Source organism: Balaenoptera borealis (genome assembly GCF_965194805.1).
Source record: "Balaenoptera borealis genome assembly, chromosome: 10".
In the NCBI taxonomy this organism is placed as follows: domain Eukaryota; kingdom Metazoa; phylum Chordata; class Mammalia; order Artiodactyla; family Balaenopteridae; genus Balaenoptera; species Balaenoptera borealis.
Genome location: NC_138874.1, coordinates 103412865 through 103433636, shown reverse-complemented (window position 1 = coordinate 103433636; position 20772 = coordinate 103412865). Strand labels below are relative to the sequence as shown.

The 20772-nt window shown below is 42.6% G+C and overlaps 1 long non-coding RNA gene across 1 annotated transcript; it reads left to right on the top strand.

Annotated features, from left to right (window-relative positions):
* Positions 1–2387: 2387 nt before the first annotated feature.
* LOC309635961 lies at positions 2388–20306 on the top strand. Its single transcript, XR_014249125.1, has 2 exons — positions 2388–12091; positions 17036–20306. It is a non-coding gene; the product is annotated as an uncharacterized lncRNA (long non-coding RNA).
* Positions 20307–20772: the final 466 nt, after the last annotated feature.

Below are 20772 nucleotides of genomic sequence, written 5' to 3'. Positions count from 1 at the left end.
ACCGTCCTCCCCACCATATAATCACTGTTTAATCTTCATCTTTCTCAACCATTTTCTGTGTTTGTTTAGATCTACACAAATAAACACAAATAAGAAATATCGATAGTACTTTTTTTCAGTTTGCTTTCTTCACCTAATGAATTGTTATGGATATCTTTCCCTGTCATCATATAGTGTCATTTAAGGGCTGAATAATAATGTGTGTGTCTACATCTGCATACAATACAATTTATTTAGCTTTTTTCTATTGTTGGATCTTCAAGTCTCCTTTCCTCCTTCTTTTTGTTCATGCCTGCCTGCCTGCCCGCCTAGCTTCCTGCTTTCTTTTTCCTTTTATTATTTTATTATAATTATTATTTTATTATTTTAAATGCTATTATAAGCAATAGAATACTTTATATAAAATATATCCACCCTTGTGGCATTTCAGCTGTCTTATGATTTGCTTTAAATTTTGTTTTTAGTGTTTTAAAAATCTCTTCATTATGGAAAATTTCAAATTTATCATATTCTGTATTCAACGCTAGACAGAATAGTATAAGGAACTTCTATGAACTCACTACTCAGTTTCAATGATTGTCATGGTCCATTTTATGTTTTCTATACTCCCCATTCTCCCTCTCAAACTCTTGATTATTTTAAAGTGAATCCCAGACATCAAATGATTTCATCTGTAAATATTTCTGTATGTGTATTTATTTTAAAGCATAACAAAACCACTTTAACATCAAAAAGTACTACAGTGTTTCCTTAATATTTTAAAATATCCAGTCAGTATTCATATTTTACATGAATAACACTATATATATATATATATGAATGTATGTATGTATGCATATGAAACACCACAAAGCTTTGGATTGTCAAGTTAGACTCACACAATCAAAGGTCTTACCCAGTATTCAAACTCCACAAATAATTACAAGAATAATTACAAGAGACTCAGACAAATATGAAGAGCTCTGGGACAGCAGCGGAAGCTTCCTTAGGTCCTTCACTCCTAGAATAGACACAATCTCTGGCCTAGAGAGAACAAAGTCTCAAAGCTAAGCGTAAAGATTTGCACTCCAGGGAGTGTTTAGAATATGAAACATCCGTTTTCAGTTTACATGACATTGTCCAGGAAGCCATACCTCATAAATCCACGGATTCTAGGTTTATTTACTATAAGCAATACTTAACTAGGGAGAGTTAAGAACATTCCATAGATAAAGACCCTCCCCCTAGTGTATATCATTGGTCTCTTCATCCGGAGGTCTGGTTGCCATGTTGATAAGGACATTAGACTGAATAATCTGATTCTTTTCTTTTTCCCTGAGAGTCTCCCAGGTAAAAAAAGTGCATGGATCACAAAGTAGCTGCTTTACAAGTTCTTTGGTTTTAATTGGAATCCAAAAGAGATGTATGCATTGCAATTGATTAATACATCTCTCTAGTCTCTTCTAATTTATATATTCCTCCTCTGTCTCACTTTTCCTTGTAATTTTTTTGGGAGAAGAATGTGGCGAAGAGTCTCCAGAGGTAGTCACCATCAATTTCTTTCCTCCCTCTTTGTGCATGCTATTCCTTATATTAAGAGACCGAGTCTTGGCTGACTTAAGTGACTAGTTTGACCAAGAGAATGTGGCATACGTGTCATTCATTCTAGGACTTTTGAAGCTACATCCTAAACCTTACACCTTCCCCCTGAAACCCAAACACTAGATGCTATAAGAAGCCCAAGCCACATAGACGAGCCATGTGGAAGAACTCTGGCCAACAGGCCTAGCTAAGCTCCCAGGCCAAAGCCAGCATTAACTGCCAGCTGTGTAAGGTTTACTGTCTAGTCTAGTTGAAATTTCAGATGATTCTATCCCCAGCCACATTATCTGCAAATTCATGAGAGACCCCACTTTAGAAGTACCCAAAGAGATCTGTGAACCTACAGAACCATGAGAGACAACTATAAATTGTTATTTTATGGCAACAAGTTTTGTGATGATTCTTTTTATGTGACCAAAATAATTAGAATCAAGAAATCAAGGGCTTCCCTGGTGGCGCAGTGGTTGAGAGTCTGCCTGCCAGTGCAGGGGACACGGGTTCGAGCCCTGGTCTGGGAGGATCCCGTGTGCCGCGGAGCGACTGGGCCCGTGAGCCACAATTGCTGAGCCTGCGCGTCTGGAGCCTGTGCTCTGCAGCGGGAGAGGCCGCGACAATGAGAGGCCCGCGCACTGCGATGAAGAGTGGCCCCCACTTGCCGCAGCTGGAGAGGCCCCTCGCACAGAAACGAAGACCCAACACAGCCATAAATAAATAAATTAATTAATTAAAAGAAAAAATATCTGGCAGCACTGAAATAATCAAGCGAAGTAACATGTGCAAAATATAAAAAAAAAAAAAATAAGAAATCAAGTCATTTGTCCTATAGATTTTCCTACAATCAGAAGTTTGCTGATCGCATCCCAGTGGTGTCTTTTAACATGTTCTTCTGTCCCCTATATTTCATACACATTTGTAGTTATGTCTAAAGGCTAAAATGGATTCTATTTTGATTTTACTTTGGCAATAATATTTCATAGGTGGTTATGCAGCCATGAAAATGTGCCTTTCTCGTCTTTGACTGTGGGAAGTGCGATTGCTCAGTCTTCAGTGTGTTCATGCCAAGGCCACCTTCCCCATATGCTGTCTACTTCCAGCCAATGACTGAGTACAGCAGGAATACCAAGGCAGGCCTGTTCCTAAGAGTCATGGGACTCCTCTGATGGGCAACTTTGGACACTACATTGGGCGTGTCAAACTTCCTTAGAACTGCACTGCAGTCTTAGGCTCTTTCACCCAACCTCCTTCCTTTCTGCTCTCCTTCCACCAGCGTGAGACCTGCGTCATGGCCTGATGTCTCTTCCAGCTTCCCTTGGCTCTCTCCTCATTTTCCTTCATAGACATTTCCCCTAATAAATACTTGCATATCTAATCCCATTTTGGCATATGCTTCTTGGAGGACCTGTACTAACACAAGTGCTAATGGAAGTGATCTGAGAAAACAGTCACCCAGGAGACAAAGAAAATGTCATCCTCACTGGTAAGTGGGGCATAGACAGTCTATTGCACAGGTGGCAGCTCAGTTACTAAAGATTTCACTTGGAAAAATGTCCTGGTAAAAGAAATGAATTTTGAGGGTGATTGATGAAAGGGACAGAAATGTTTGACTGAAAAAACAAGAATTCATTGGTTTAGGGGCATTTTCTCAGGAGGTAGGATTTAACACCTCTATTGGGAAACCACTCTGTTTTTCCTTTCCTTTCATACTATTACATGCTCACAACACTTTTGACACCAGATATGTAGGTTTTCCACACAAAGCAATTCTGTGACACCCACTGGGTGTCCTACGATTCAATTCAGTTATAACACTATCTAGCTGGAGGTAACATCAGATCTCACAAGTTAAGGGCTCAGTCCCTCAGAATTGCTTCTCTTCTGATACCAACCACCAAGTCTCAGATTGTCACATGTACTTCTGACCAATGGAGCAAAAACTGAGGTTCCCTGGATCCCCTCCTTGGGTTTGGTAATTTTCTAGAATGGCTCACAGAACTCAGGGAAACACTTACTTACATTTATTGGCTTATTATGTAATAAAGGATGATAAGGATATAGATGAACAGACAGATGAAGAGATGCGTAGGGTTAGGTCTGGAAGGATCCCGAGCGTAGGAGCTTCTGTCCCTGTGGAGTTGGGGTATGCCAACTTTCAGGAACATAGAAGTGTTCACCAACCTGGAAGATCTTTGAACCCAGTGCTTTTGGGATTTTATGGAAGCTTCATCATGTAGGCATGATCAGTCATTAACTCAATCTCCAGCCTTTCTGCCCTCCCTGGAAGATTGGGGTAGGGCTGAAAGTTCTAAGCTTCTAATCATGGCTTGATCTTTCTGATGACCAGGACCCACCTGAAGCCAACCAGAAGCCCACCAAGCATCACCTGATTAGAATAGAAGATGCTCCTATCACCCCGGAAATTCCAAGAGATCTAAGAGCTCTATATTCAGAACCAGAGTCAAAGACCAAATATTAGAACAAAACGTGCTCCTAATGCTCTTATCACTTAGGAAATTACAGGGGTTTGAGAAGCTCTCTGCCAGGAACTGGGGGCAGGGACTAAGTTTATATATATTTTCAATTATTTCGCAATACCTAGCAAGAACCTTAGGGAGTAGAACAAAATCACTGCCAGGGTGGCTCTCAGAAGCCTGGCAAAAGCAACAGCCAACTCTCAGGAAAGTGGAAATGCCTGAGGGGCCCTGACAGATGCCGGAGGAAGGACTGCTAAGGGGCAGAGGCTAAGGGGAGTAGGCATGCTGGAATGGATATTTAATATAAGGTTGGAAGACCTGTCAGAGCTTTCTGATCCTCGGAGAGCCCAATGACATGCCATTTACCGAGGCCTTTAGGAATGTGCTGGTGAGAGGATGCCAGCATTGCTAGCAAGTTCAGGGATGGTCCTTCTCTGATGGTCAAAAGATGGTCTCAAAGTGGGGCTCGTTAATATCTATAGGGATGATGGGTCCTCAGAGAAGCCAGGCCATAATTACTGTAATGACTAGCACTATAGAAGGGGCAGCAAAGGGGGCTTGACCCACAAGGAGATATGGAGATCACAGACAGAGAATGGCATCTCTTGGTACAAAATAGACAGGAAGCCAGCAAGGGTGGTGCTTAACATCTGTAACCACAAAAGGGGCAGGAATAGAGACACAGTATAAGAAAGTGCCTGTCTCGTGGCTGCTCATCAGTATTGAGTGTTATTTTTTATTTTTTTTTAACTTTTTATTTTATGTTGGAGTATAGTTGATTAACAATGTTGTATTAGTTTCTGGTGTACAACAAAGTGATTCAGTTATACATATACATGTATCTATTCTTTTTCAAATTCTTTTCCCAATTAGGTTGTTGCAGAATATTGAGCAGAGTTCCCTGTGCTATACAGTAGGTCCTTGTTCGTTATCCATTTTACATTTTATTTTATTTTTTTGAAATCGAAACATAAGTTTTGTATCTCTATCCAGGGGATATGAAGACAGAGTTTTGGCTTTCATCACATCAGCTATCCATTTTAAATATAGCAGCGAGTACATGTTAATCCCAAACTCCCTAAATATCCCTCTCCCCCCTTCCCCCCTGGTGACCATAAGTTTGTTCTCTAAGTCTGTGAGTCTGTTTTTGTTTGGTACATAATTTTTAAAATAGTATTTGCCACTAATTCAGGTGTATTTTACTAAGAAGTATGCAAGCAGAGGCAGAGAGCAAGCTTTCTTTTATAGCATGTGCGCACTAGCTGCTCTGTTTTCCTTTGAGCTTTCCCTTGCCGATTCTCCATCACCAAATTACTTGTCCTAAACGAACCTTGCTGGCCTCATCTATTCTCCCCCCACCACAGCTGCACATTAGCAATGGTATGTGTGGCCTCATCAATTTCAAAACCTGACAGAGCAATCTAAACTCTACTGCCAGATCACTCCCATGCTCTCCTTGAAACCAGACTCAGCACTTCGTCTCACTCAGCTCCCCCAAAGCCCATTTCCAGAACTTTTAGTAAATCACATAGATTTTGCCGAATGCTTCATAAGGAAATGGAAAGGAAGTTACATGACAAACTACACAGCAAAGCTTTATCAGAATCCCTGCCTTCTGGAATCTGCTTTCTTGGGCTCTCACTTCACTACTCTCCACCTTGAACAGCATCTGGTAGCACTTGCGGTTCTTAGAAGTTTCTATGCTCTAGATTTCTTATCTTGTCACTTGCTATTTTTTCTTTCTAGAATATTCTCCCGATATCCCCTTTCCCAATCTGGATAATTCCTACTCGTCCTTTGGAAGTCATCTTAGATTTCACTTCCTTTAAGGAGCCTCCCCTGTCCCTGCAAGTCTAGGTGAGACACCCTTCCTGACGCTCCTCTCACAACCTCCTCTGTTTACACCTTATATCAGTCAGCCTCCCTGCAGGAAACGAACATACACTCAAGAGTCAAGAGAACCCACAAGGGATGAGGAAGCATCTGGGGACCACTCCGGCTCCTAAACCTAAAGAAACAAAGGGAGGGAATGGTGTTTAAGACACCCTTGCAAGAGCTGCGGCAACAGAAGAGGAGTCACCTGACAGAAATTGTAGCCGTAGAAGAATCATAACCTCTGCTAGAACTGAGACTAGGCAAGGCTGGGGGGCTGGCGAATAATACCCTGACTTCTCTCTCCTTCCTCCCTCACTCCAATGTCTGCCCAGAGGCGTTACCTAACCGGAAGTCAAGGGGCAAGAAAGCCCGGGTCAGTCTCCTGGGCATCAGGTTTGACAGTCGTGTAGAGAATAGATGGAAAATGGGACAACAGCTACTATAGTCCTATTGTAGTCCTTTAACACATAGTGTATATTTGCTGATTTGTTTATTTCAACTCCTTGGAGGCAGGTGCTACATTCTCAGGGCCTAGTACTATGGCTCATATATGTAAATGCTCAATAAATAAATATTTAGCAAATTCAACACACATATTAGGTCATGCAATACACATGATTAATTCTTCTATTAACCCCATTGCTTAAAGTATGAAGAGAGGAATGGAACTACCATTTCTGAAATAATTAATTAATGACAGGGAGGGCCCAGACTTCGAAGCCCCACTACCGAGGTCTAGGTCTGGTTCCATCACTTCCTAACTGGGTGACTTTCGGCAAGTGGTTTGACTTTCTGTGCCTCAGTTTCCCATTATAAAACAGAAGTAATAGCAGACCTACTTCATAGGGTTTTGGTGAGGATTAAACAATTTTATACATGTGAAATGCTTAGAATAATATCAGATGCATAGTAAGCATCATAAAATTGTAAGGTGCTTATTATTAATGAAATTTTAATGTAAAAGTGTAAAATATTGCAATTATTGGTCTTGTTATTCATGGCTACAGTTGTGGTCCCTCTTGCAAAGGAGCTGCTTTTCTAGTATTGTGGTACCTCTGGGTCTTTTGGACAATATGCATACAATACAGTAATCGTGGCAAATGTGCACATATATAAAAGTTTCTACTTAATCTGTTAAATATACCTCAAAAGGACAGTGCAGTGGGAAAATGTACAGAAAATGCCTCCGTGGTTTCCATCTGTGGTGCAAAGCTGGCAGCTATAGGAAATGCATGGAATTATGGCCTTTGGGTCAGACAGATTTATGAGGACTCAAGTCCCATCTTCCCCACTTACTAACTGTATAATCTTAAGACAATTCTTTACTTTTCTCATGCTTGGAGTTCCCACGTGTAAAAACAGAGAAAATAGCATCTACTTTGCAAGTTTATTCGAAAACTGAATTAGATAATACATGTGATAGCACCTAATGCTGTATTTGGCACACTGTAGACATTCAATAAATGTTTCTTTTCTTTCTGAGAAAACTTTAAAGGACACTTTACTGATAAAAACAAAATAAAAAATAAAAGTAATTAGTCAGTAAGTGTTTACTGAGCATTTACCATCACAAACTCTAAAGTGTTCTGCTGATGTTCGAGAACCAGGACCACCCCGTAATAGTTGGGTTACCGTCAGTGAGTTACTTAACCTCTTTGTGTTTCAGTTTCCTCATCTGTAAAGTGAGAAGAATAATAATAACCATCCCTCTGAGTCGTTTTGAAAATTAAATAACTGATAATGTGTGAAGTGCTTAGAATAATGCCTCTCATCCATAAGCACTTACTGAGTGTTGGCTGTTCCTTCTGTTATCGTTGTTGTTATTATCTGATCATTAGAAGAGATACTAAGAAGCTTTACACAATGCCACTGCCATCAAGAAGACTCTGGTCTTCAACCCGAGAAGCCTCTTTCATGGAACCATGTCCATGCCATCCTTTTATGTTGCTAGGAAGGCTTCCTTCAACAACAAATAATGACAGGTAAACTATCAGGACAGACGAAACTCTGAGATGCCTAATGCAGCATGATAGCAAAACCTGGTGCTTCCTCTATACCCTCTGCCACAGGTTATATTCTGGCCCCAGCTGAGAGAGAGACTGGTCTTGTAGTACCCACAGCTACAGAAGAGAAAAATGAAGGAGGATTATTCCTGAAGGGGCTTCTGAAGCTACGTCAATACAATCAGTAAAGCCAACAAAACTGGACTAATTAAGTGGCATAAACAGCATGGGAAATATGAACAAAGCAAATGGTGATTACATCTGAGACAAGCTTGCAGCACAGCTGCTTAATTCTACCTTAGCTTTGTTGGCACAAAAATTTTTAGTGTCAACGAGCTGGCACACCAAACACCAACATCATGAATTAATATTGACTAAGTGTCCAAAGTCTGTTGGGTACTGCAGAGCAAGAACAATCGCTAGCATTAAGATAAAAAGAGCATAGAGAAAAAAGTAAATATCTTTTCATGTTTATTTCCCCCAGGAAGGTAAGCAGTATGGGAAGCCACTGGATTCATTTAGGGATATTCTTATAGGGAAATGGAAACAATAACCAAAATGATGATAATCGCAGCTACATTTACTGAGCTCTTGCTATGCATCAGGTGCTGTCCTAGTACTTTACACATACTGGGTCATTTAATGCAGGTGGTTAATCCTCATTCCCTAATGAATGGAGAGAGAACAGGTCTACCATCTGTTAAGTGCTTCGTTAAGTGTCTGGCACTGTGCTATGTTCTTTTATACACATTCTCATTAAATCCTTAAATGGTCATTTTTTTCAGCTGAAGAAAAACAAGTTCAGAGAGTTTATGTTATCTGCTAACGTCTCAGCACTAATAAGTTGCAGATTAGTGGTTCAATTCAGTTTTTCCTGACCCCAAAAAGTCACACTCTTTTTTTGTTTGTTTTTACCACAACAACTGTATTCTTATAACATTATAGAACAAGTTTCAAAGTTCAAACAGTAGATGTCTTTTGTTAACATTAACTTTTTGTCCAGGAAATATCTCCTTTCTCCTGGGAAGGGATCATACTACTTGCGTGGGAGGTACCATCTTTATTCAGATCCTACTCACTTGGCTCTCTTCATTGTATCATGACCCTTCCCATAAATCGGCTTTTTTTGTAAGCTAATTCAAGTTGAGTGCCTGACACTCGCAACCCAATGTATCCAATTCAATCACCACTGCAATTTTAATGATGTGGCAGGGCATTAATTCATTTTTGGCAGATTACATAGTGAGATGGACGTATCACTCTGTACATGTTGTAACTGAAATCAAATGGATCTTTGCGTGTGAAGGATGGCAACCAGACTCTTTACTATCTAGTCACACCTTTTCTGAGGGAAGCATGATTTGGTCTGTAGTATAAGAAAATCTATTGTGCACTGCAAAGTAAAGGAGCTGTTACAGTGGAGGATTACTGGACTGAATGTCAATATTATGACATAGTATGAGTGTGTTTCGTGTTTGGTAATTGCAATCATTGTTGCTTTTGTTGTGGTCATCCATTTACAATGCTTGGTGTCAGCTTATTTCTCTCTTGTAAAAATGAAATACAGTGTGTGCGTGTGAAAAAAAATAAAAATAAAAAAATAAAGTTTACCCAAAATAACAAAAAATAAACATTAAAAAAAAAAAGAAAATCTATTGTGTACTATGTTAAGCTGGGATGGAATATTGCATTTATGTTCTTCCAGTACAAACCAGTCGGATTCTTAATTGTTTTTACTCTCAAATAAAGGCAGAATCAAAAGTTGTTTCTTCTAACAGCAAATAATTAGGGTTGTAGGGGTATGTGTTGGGGTGCGGGTGTTCTAAAAAGCATGATATCTTTGAATTCAAGGAATTTACGATGTAGATAAGAAGATACATAGATATGAAAAAAATGAGAATTAAAACAATCAGTAGAGCCCCACCATATCTTATCAGTTAGTTGGATGTGTTCCTAAAGTCCCTTGGAAAATTGACTTGTGAAACCTGGAATATTTCCCCATAGGAAGAATGTGATATAAGGTCCTGCAATTCCAGGGGTCATCTGTAAAAACTATTTAACCCTGTACTATCACAAAATGACCCCAAATCCTTCGCCTCCAAGGCCTTTCCCAGTCTGGCTCCTTCTCTCCTTCTCAGTCTCTCAACTCTCCTCCTTACTTTGTCCACTAACTGTGTGACACTGGCCTTCTTTAAGTGCCTCCAATGCTCCACTCTGTCACGAGTCTTTCCCACTACCTAGCCCTCCTGGACTGCTCTTTCATCTTATCCCCACCTCACACCTTCACTACCCCTTTATCTTTCAGGACCCGGCTTAAATACGACTTCGGATGTGTCTCCTGACCCGCAGACCAAATCTTCCTTCTACACCCTGACACCACCACAGCTCCTCCTGGGATGTCCTTTGTAGTCCTTACTGTATTCGTAGGAGTTTATTTAATGTCTGTCTGCTCTCTCTGAGCCTGTGTCCTCATCTGCATGATGGGGTATGCACCATGTGGGGTCATTAGGAGGATGGAGCTAACGCCAGCAAAGCCCATGGCACAGACTAGGTTCTTCAACCACTAGAGCTCTTCCTGTCATGTGAAAGAAACCGAAATGCCAGGGGCCAGGTTCTGCTTCATCCTTCACTTAGAGGTGCCTGCCTGAGGTTCCTGCTGGAGGTTTGCAGGCTCCTGGAAGGTGAAGAGCAGTTGCCGCCTGGCTGAGGCTGCTCAGAAAAAGCCCATGAGCATCTGTCCTGTTCCCTGGCGATCGGACATGTACATGTGGCCGCACACAGTGCTGGTGCGGGTCAGCAAGCCCGAGCCCACCACTCACGTCAGGCCAAACAGGAAGAACCGTACGCGGCCTCATTAAAGGAGAGACATGACAAATAAGCAAATTACATATGCAGACACACACACATGCACATGCCTGTGCTCAAAAATATGATTTAATGACTAGGTCTTGACTGTCTTTGAAATAGATTGGCCACCTGGGCTAAGTAAAGCTACAAATAAACCAGGTCAGGTTCGGTTTTTCCAGGAGGGAGGGAGAGAAAGAGACACTGTGTGTGTGTGTGTGTGTGTGTGTGTGTGTGTGTGTATGTGTGTGTCTAGCAGAGCTCTGAGATACCCTAGAATGGGTACTGGGCTAGCCATCCTTGAAATGTGCAGATCTTCCTCATTCTTCTGAGGCTTTGCAGACAACAAGGAACTGTCAGGCTGAATTAGCGGCTCTGTAAACCCAGTCTCTGTGGCTAAACAGCTGGGACAAAAATCTCTGAAGTCTCTTACATCCTGGCAGTCTTCTCTAAAATATTTATGGCAGGGAGGCAACATGGTAAGCCCCGAGGTTTGGAAATCTACAACGAAGGCCCAGAAGGAAGCCAGCTGGATAATCTTGGGCAAATCTCTTAACTTCTCTGAATCTTCTCTCTTTACCTGCAAAAAGAAGCTTCAAAATTCCTGTCTACCCCATAGGGTGATGGTTAGGAGGCACGACATAAGCAGTGTCTCAGCCCCTAGTAAAATGATAAACGAACAACAGGGATTCCTTTTCAAATATTGTTCCAGTTTCTCTGCCTTACCTTGGAAGGCTTTTGGAAAGCTCTCCAGAGATTGTGACCTAGGAATCAACTCGTATTTATTTGCTAGGAAGCTTCTGTAAATCAAAGTTACAAAGAGGGACTCAGATAAGGCAGTATTTCCGCTCACTGAGAAAATGAGTTTCAGGCCCAGGAAGGGGAACTGGGAGGCTGAGGAGAGATTTCAGGCGTGTTTACCTCACTAAACACCCACGTTGGTTCAGGCACAGTGATTGTCTAAAGTCCCGGAGCCATCCTCCTCCAGATCAGCAATGTCCAGCGGGTCAGCAGTTTGCAATTGTCTCCAGGCAAACAATTCTACTTGGAAGTTATTTTTATACTTGAAAGTTTTATACTTGAAAATTTCCCCTGGTCTCTGGAAGAATGGAATTTCCGTATAATAACTGAACTGGCCTTGTGCAGAAGCAAAGTCCCTGTTGCAGCTACTGCAAAGAAAGGAAGATGAATAAATAGGAGGTGTATGAGCAGAGGAAGCTTTTGTCTGCAGAGGAAGCAGGGCCTTTTAGAGTGATTCCTGAATGCCTGTCTGATGCCCTCCATACAGAATCACCAGAGCACTTCCTTAAAATACAGGTACCTGGGCCTCACGCAAAACACACTAATTCCGGAGAAGGGGTCCTGGATTCTGTGTTTTAAACAAGCCCTTTAGGGGATTCAGTTGCCCAGCTGGGCCCGAGAAACAGTGGGCAGAAGCTTTCCCTCCACGTTCAGTGCACGGACGGCCCTGGTGACTGCTTGCTGTGATTCAGGGCTGACCCTGCAGGGGTCCTGGGAAGACTGACTCTTTGACCTCCTTCAAGCCAATGTTCGTTCTTTCTTTCTTAATACATTTATTTATTTATTTATTTTTGGCTGCGTTGGGTCTTCGTTGCTGCGCACAGGCTTTCTCTAGTTGTGGCGGGCAGGGGCTGCTCTTTGTTGCAGTGCCTGGGCTTCTCATTGAGGTGGCTTCTCTTGTTGCAGAGGCGTGGGCTTCAGTAGTTGTGGCACGTGGGCTCTAGAGCGCAGGCTCAGTAGTTGTGGCGTACGGGCTTAGTTGCTCCCACGGCATGTGGGATCTTCCCGGACCAGGGCTCGAACCCGTGTCCCCTGCATTGGCAGGTGGATTCTTAACCACTGCACCACCAGGGGAGTCCGCCAATGTTCTTTAAATGTGTACTTGACACCTATTTAGAGGAGAGACACCTATTTAGAGGAGGGACACCTGGTGTTAAGTGGGGACGAATCCTCTGCTGCCTGCAGCGAATCTGCTCTTGCCCCAAACTTGCCAACTTTGCTCAGAAACCACATGCCATATGATCCCACTTACACGAAATGTCCAGAATAGACAAATCCATAGAGCCAGGAAGCAGATTTGTGGCTGTCTAGGGCTGGGAGTTGGGGTGATGGCTAAGGGAAGGAGGGTTTCTTTGGGGGGTCAACAAAAATGTTCTAAAATTGACTGGGGAGGTGGAAGCACAGCTCTGTGAACATACTGAAAGCTGCTGAACTGTACGCTTTAAATGAGTAAATTGTATGGTATGTGAATTACATCTTAAGAAAACTGTTTAAAAACAAACAAAAGTTTACTAGGAAAAACCAAAACCCTGCAGTGAACCATGCCCACCTCTCCTTATAAGGTAGTTGAGTAACCATCTGCTGATATTTGGGGGAGAAGAAAGGCCCCTTCCCAGAGATACAGTAAATCTTATGTGGGGCTCAAATACCTATATTTTAAACGAGTGCCTCTGGTGATTCTGATATAGTGAGAATACACACAGGTATTTGGGAACTGCTCTAAAAGGCTCTATTGCAGAGACAATTTTTCCTGTATCACTGCCTTTCTTGAAAAAAAAGTGCCCCAGTGTGTGCGTGTGTGTGTGTGTGTGTGTGTGTGTTAGCATTCCATATGGATTTATTCACATGTGCTTTAGTCTGGCTCTGGTATAACTGCATTTTATACATGAGATCAGTTCCTTTCTCTAATCCAATTTTGAGGCTTGCCTAAGCCAAGTCCCAAGGGAAGGAGGTAAAATGGGAATTAAAGGGCTTGCTGGAGGGTTTTTTGAGACATTTTAAAACAATATCCAACTTTATAAGAGTCCTTCAGTAGTCTGAGCCTACATTAAGATCAGGTCACTACATAATTATGGGCTATCCGAGATTGCCTGGCATTGTGGAAATAGTGAGGGCTTTGGCTGCCCCTGTCTACCTTTAATAACTGTTACTTTATCCCTTTCAGCCTGTAGATTTGGACTATTGGTACCTTGCTCACAGAATGACTCTGAAGAGTAAATGACATAATAAACATATACAAGATGGCACAAAATATCTGCTCAGTAAAAACTAGCAAATATTACTGTTATGTTATTTCTCATTTCATGCTTCCTATGTTTCCTCATTTGGATTCTAAGCTCCTTTGAGGACAGTCCTTTGATTCCCACACAACTCCTATCGTAGCGTCTCATATGCAAAAGCCAAGAGAGGGTTAAGGAAGCACAGGTTGTGGAAAACACCCATGGGCTACCAGCCCAGGCTCCGCTCTCCTAGGGTTATCCTGACCCCGCCACCCACAAGGTTATAGCCGTGAGCTCCCAGCAGCTTCTGTAACAGTGTGAACTCACCCCCACTCCTCCTATGCCACAACTGATTGGATTAGGTGAGGACTCCCAACCCAAGCTTGGCCAATGAGTCTCTTTCCTGGGAATTTGTAATTGGGTCCAAGAGATTCCAGCAGGTGTCTCCAGGCCTCTTTGAAACAGACTATGTAAACCTACAACAATATGCAGCAGCTATTTTCTACTAGAAGCATAATACCAAGGCCTACAGTGGGGTGTGGGCATAAAACAGATGCTCTCACGTTCCACCGTCACTGCGTGATTTGAAGTATATTCATAAGGTTTATTCTAGGCAGCTATTCACAAGGCTTCTAAAGAATGTTTTAAAGCATGGGAAATGTACATATTATAATGTTGAGGTAAAAAGGATGAAACAAAATTATGTAGACCTCACAGATTAAAAAATATACATATATTCATAAAATACTGGAAATTATAAAAATATCAATAGCAATAGAGAGGTTGTAGATGATTTTATTTTTTAATACTTTCTGACTTTTCAAGAAAAGTCTATATACAGGGGTAAGAAAAGCCAGTGTAAGTTTTCTTCCCCCTTCTCTTTAAAAAATTAAGCTCCTCTGGCCTCAGTTTTGTCAGAATCCTAGATATTTTGATCTCGGAGGAAATCATTTGCACCTAGGTGTTAGCTCTGGAAAGGTGCTATTGAAAATGGACTTCCATAGGCAGGATGCAGAAGTTCTCAACCACGGATCCCTTCCAGAGGATCCCTTCTGTGAGAGGTAAGCAGTTCTACCTCTAAAAGCAAATATCAATAGTGATTTCCCAGTTTGTAGGAGAAAACATGATAGAATTTTCCAAAATTAAAATTCTCTCCCGTAAATTTTCCTTTGATGCCTGCCACTGATGTTCCAACTAGATTCTTACAGAGTGAACATTAGAATCACTGGGGAGCTTTAAAAATATGCAAATACCACTGCTCCATCTTCCAGAAACTTTGACTTAATTGGTCTTTTCTGGGATCCAGACAGCTATAGTTTTTAAATCTCTTTAAGTGATTCTAATCTTCAGGCAGAATTGAGAACCACTGACCTAGTCTGTCTGGTTGAATGCAAAATTCTACATTCGTTTATTTCGTTGTCTGAAGCTATATATATACATATTTGTTAGGATTTCAGAAAGAGCTTCACAATTTCCAAACGCCCTATTGATTGAGGGAATTGGAAATTCAGGCTGGAACTCATCCCCAGGCACTGCCATGCCGGGTGGCCAGAGAGACTGTTTGGAGACATCGCCCTCCTGTGGCGACACTTGGTAACTGTTTGGCCAGGCCTGGGTTCACTCTTCCCCTTGTTTCTCTGGAAACGGTCCCAAGCGGGCTCTGAACCTTGTCTGACAGAGCCTCCCATGGAGTCTGCCTCCATTTCAGCCACTGACCGGCTGGGCGTGGGCCTGCCCTTTGAAAGCTCCCTTGAATTAGTAATATGTTTTCCCTTTCCTGACATGTCAGCAGCAGACTTGGAGCCATAAACCTGGGACAAAGTTTCCAGACTGGTTCTTAATTGTCAGGAGTAACAGTTGCTAATAAGAGCTGCAGAGTTGCTTATTGACACCGGGAATGCTAAACTGAGCCAGAATTGTTCCTGTAAGTTTACTGGGGGGAAAAAAAAATATCACATCGACAGTTATAGGGTCTGGGGAAGAGGGAAAGTGTAAATGTTTAGCAAAACAAACTCTTTAGAAGGTTCAGTTTAACACTGTCCCTTGTGTGGGGGACAGAAGTCCAAGGCAGTGGGGTACACTGGCGGGTTGGGGGGACAGTTGAGGAGAGGAAGTGTCACCAGGGTGAACAGGGACAACGGGCTATAGTGCCGACCTAGGTCCTGGAGCGGGCCTGGGGGGAAAGATTAATCCCGGTGAAGAAAACTTTATCGCACATCAAAACCGCGTGGGAAGCTTGTCCAGCAAGCTTCTGTGAAGGCCTTTTCCACCAGTTTGATTCAATCGGTCTAGGAATCTGAGGGGATTGAGAAGCAGTGCAGGGGCCCACCATTTGTCTGGTGCCTACTTAGTCCCAGGCACAGCATGACCGCATTATTTCCTTATCGAGTCCTTACAACAACTCTCTTGAGAAACAGTGCAGGGGCCCACCATTTGTCTGGTGCCTACTTGGTCCCAGGCATAGCATGACCGCATTATTTCCTTATCGAGTCCTGACAACAACTCTCTGAGGTAGATGGTACTCTTCCCATTTTACAGATGAGGAAACTGAGGCTCAGGGAGGTGGCAATAGGTGCCTGAAGCCTCACAGCTGGGCAGTGATGGGGCCTGGATGGCAATGGCAGGTAGCTGGGAGTTGGTGGCAGGGAGCTGCTCACAGGAACAAGTCACGAGAACAAGTCAAATCCTTCATTACTAGGCCTGGTGCCAAATGTCAGAGCAGGGACCAGAGATATGACAGACCACAGGTGTGGTCCCAGAGCTGGGATGGTGCCAAACCTATGCTCGGTGGTGAAGGAAATCTTGGGGTGAGGTAGGGATGTAGGGAGGGAGGAACAAAAGGTAGAGAGAGGAAGAGGAGGCCGGGCCCAGAAACCAGCCAGACCAGAGGCTGCAGAAAGCACGGGGGGAGGTGGTGTGATGGAGACCAAGTACTGGTCTGCTTGAAGAGGGGGCTGGGGACCCCTCTGCACCCCTGCCCTCCTGCAGTCCTTTCTCCTTGAGCTTCTTTCTTCCTCTGGATCTTTTCATGTTCCTTTCTTACTTCTCCTTTCTTCCTGTTTCTTGTCTTCCCCGTTAGAGGAAGGTTTTTAGCTTCCCTCAGAGATCCAAGGCGTGTCCTCCCAGCATGTCACATGCTTCTCACAGGATGTCAAAGAGAACAATCAATTGCTTAAGTAAAGGAAAACATCAAAATCCGATCCCTTTGCAATCAAAATCCCCACCCGTCTTCTTCCCACAGCGCGTACATCCTCAGCTGGCCCAAAGCCCTCCTCGGTGGCGCCTTCCCACAGAGCTGAGATCATCCGGGGCTGAGAAGAGCTGCCTGCAGTTCCCTGTGGCAACGGCACTCAGCAGCATCTCATGTTTAATGCAAGTGAGCTTCTGAGACAGGAAAGCTTTCAAGATACAGCTTAAGGTACCTAAATGCTGCCCTTTACAGAGCAAACAGAAGTATACACAACCAATGTGGGTTTTCCTATTTTAGAATAATTGTGTTCTCATCCGTACAGATTTAAGCAAACCAGTTCTGTCAGAAGAAAGGAAAATCAATATGCCCAAGGGCCTCTGTGGGCCAGAGAGGTCTAGGTCCCCTCCACTTTTTGAGTCTCCCAAGGACTTTTAAAATGCCAAAATTGGGTTTTAAAAATTGCAGTGGATTGTAAATGCTTCATTAGCAAGTTAATATCTTTGACACAAAAGATATAATGCAGTGTAATTGTTCTAGTTACAAGCTAATTACTGGATCTGTATAAAGTGATAATTCATAGTGCACCTTAGGTAACAGGACATGGGGTAAAGCTGTATGTTGAAAAACTTCTTTCAATCCTGTCAGTATATGATTCCTTTGGAAATAACATAAAAAGTCTAAAATTGAAAACTTTTGCGTGGCCATGTTCAAGCTAACGAACAATATCGGTGACCGTGGAGGTTTCCCTTCTGTTAACACGGACACTCTTGTCTTTGAGTAAGTCCTACCGCTCTTCCTACTCTGTCACCCATTCTGAATCGTTCTGTTAATATATTAGCGTCCTCTAGCCTGTCTTAAGAATGCTCAAGTTGGAAGGGCTTTATAAATACCATATATTTAGTCCAACAGCCTTTCTTAGCCTATTTGAATCCAAAGCAGCATGCCAACTCAATGCATTGCTGCAGAACTCTTTTTTTTTTTTTAAATGGCCCTGGTGCTCCTTGATGAAACTGCTGATTCTAGGATTAGGGTAGGAAATACAGGAGATGAGCCTGGAGCATGTTGCAGTGCCAGAAAGTAAGGAAATGATCAAAAACCAACCAAAAGAAACCCCTACATTGATGGGACTGTCAACAGGACATAGGAACCAACTGAAAGAGCTCCCAGTGGCCAAAGCTGGAGCAATTTGAGCAGTAAAATCAAGGAAGCAGTACTGGCTTATAACCCAAAGTAGAAAATAAATATCCATGAGTCTATATTGATACAAATGATTGAATAAATAAAGGGGGAGGGGGACATACATTTTCCTTGGAGAATTGCAAATAATTTATGTAGATACTCCACCCTCAACAAGATAGCATGTAACTCCCAGGTCTTAAGTGTGGGCTATGCATTGCAACTTGGTTCCAAAGAGGGCAGTGTGGAAGGAGGTGGGGAGTAACTTCATTGTGGGAATGGAGTCAAGGGAAGATAAAATATAATATTAAACCAGGCCAAATGTACGGACTTGGGTGTGTTTATCTGAGTCTAGATTTAATGTGTCAGCTCACCCAGCTGGACGTGGCTCTAGCAGTTTTCGTGGTTGATTTAATGATGTGTGTACTCATTGGTGCCTACATCCGATGAGGTGAGATGCTAGAACTTCCTAGTGTGATGTAGAAAACTCATCCAAAGACTTAGGGAGACAGGAATGTAGATTTACGTAGGCCATGAATACCCAACCGTATCTCCGGGTGGAATCCGTTTGGCAATGTCCTCACCAAGGTATGAAGAAATATATCAGTATCCTCGGAAAGTTCTGTGGGGCTATGCTCCCTAGGCTGAGGTTCATGGGGGAAGATGCTGCCATTGAGATGGGTCCTGTCAGGACGATAGAAACCGCATCGTAGAGATTTCAGCAGAAGGAATTTAATGTGGGAATCAGTTGGAGGGCTGAGCGAGGAAGAGGATCATTCTCTGTGGTCATCCAGAAGTAATAACCCAGGATGGGCCCTGGGAAGCTGGGGCTCAGGCCTCTGACAGGGGGTGCTGCATGCTGCTGTTGCTGCCTCTGGAAGGCCTGACGCTGTTTCTGGGAGAGCTTAAGTAATACAGAGGCCAAAACCAACTGCTGAGAACCCGTTGCTGAGCTGGTATGTCAGGAACAGCAAGTAAACTCAGAGAAGTTCCTTTTCTCCTGTGGAACCCCTTATTGACAAAAGCTAGAAAGCTAGCTAGTAAAGGAGAAATCTAACGTGTGGAATCCCAGCCCCACATCATAAAGAATAGAGAAGAGTGGATTTGGAACAGAAGGGCAAGAACTTCATAACCTGCAAGGAACTCCCCTCATCCCCTCTACTTTAAAAAGCAAACCTCTCAAAGACACACACTTTCTTGGACTCCGCTCCCCTTGCCATAGCCAGGCAGGGTTTTAGTAAATATGGGCTGAGCATCACGGATGATATTACTATAATCCTGCGACACAGCACAATCCATTGTGGAGCTCGGATCTCAATATTTATGAACACAGCACTCAGTTATAGTGTTTTATGTATTTAGCTAGAGAGTTTTTACCCACTCTACTCAGGATCATTTTGGAAAGTCACATCAGGAGAGCAGAGCCCTGCCTTATTTTTATAAGTGGCATAGCCTCTTGATGTCAGTGGTCTTTATGCACAGAGATGCTGAAAGTAGTTTAACTACTCCTGTAAAATACCTTTCTCTTTTTTTTTAAATCATTGTAAGAGACAGGGATCAGCTCAGCTTCCATGGTGATGTGGGGATTTCTGAAGAGTTTGCAGATGAAAAAAAATGTAATGCAGGGTCTGAGAAACTTGTAAGGTCTTTCTAAATATAATCCTAGAACCAGCAGAAAAACTCTGCATTTACATCTACCCAACGTCTTTCTTATCCAAAAAAGGCTGATAGTGAGGATTTCTGTTTTAAGGCGTTATGGCAGCAGTTGAGTGATTGATCTCACAGCTCAATGGAGGAAGGGCCAAAATACAATAGTCTTGTATCAGAAAGTATAGCAGAAGGGCTTCCCTGGTGGCGCAGTGGTTGAGAATCTGCCTGCCAATGCAGGGGACACGGGTTCGAGCCCTGGTCTGGGGGATCCCACATGCCGCAGAGCAACTGGGCCCGTGAGCCACAATTACTGAGCCTGCGCGTCTGGAGCCTGTGCTCCGCAACAGGAGAGGCCGCGATAGTGAGAGGCCCGCGCACCGCGATGAAGAGTGGCCCCCGCTTGCCGCAACTAGAGAAAGCCCTCGCACAGAAACGAAGAACCAACACAGCCAAAAATAAATATTAAAAAAATAAAAAATAAAAAAAATTAAAAAAATAAAGTATAGCAATGGCAAGCTGCATCATGAGGACAAAGAACTTTTCATAATGGTCTTAAAGTGGTGTTGATATTGAAATGTTCAGCCCAGAATTATCTATGTCAAATTCATTACACTTCCCTAGTCTTTTTCTTTCTCTTGAAATAAAAATGATAATAAATGAGCAAAACACTACTTGGCAAGATATATATCAGCTTTTTCTTTGAAAGACTCAGAACTCAATGAATATCAATTATATTATAAGCTATGCATATAAAGATTCCAACCATTAAGAACTGTGCAAATTTTATTTCAATGTCAAATTCCAAAGAAAAACACCCAGAAATTGCTATGCACATTTGCACTTACAGCTTTTCTTTTTAGGATGTGGTTTTGAACCCAGACTCCAATGAGCCATGTGCTCTTGCCGACAGTATTTTCAGGGAAAGGCTTTCCTGAAGCTGCATCACACTGGCTCATTTTAAG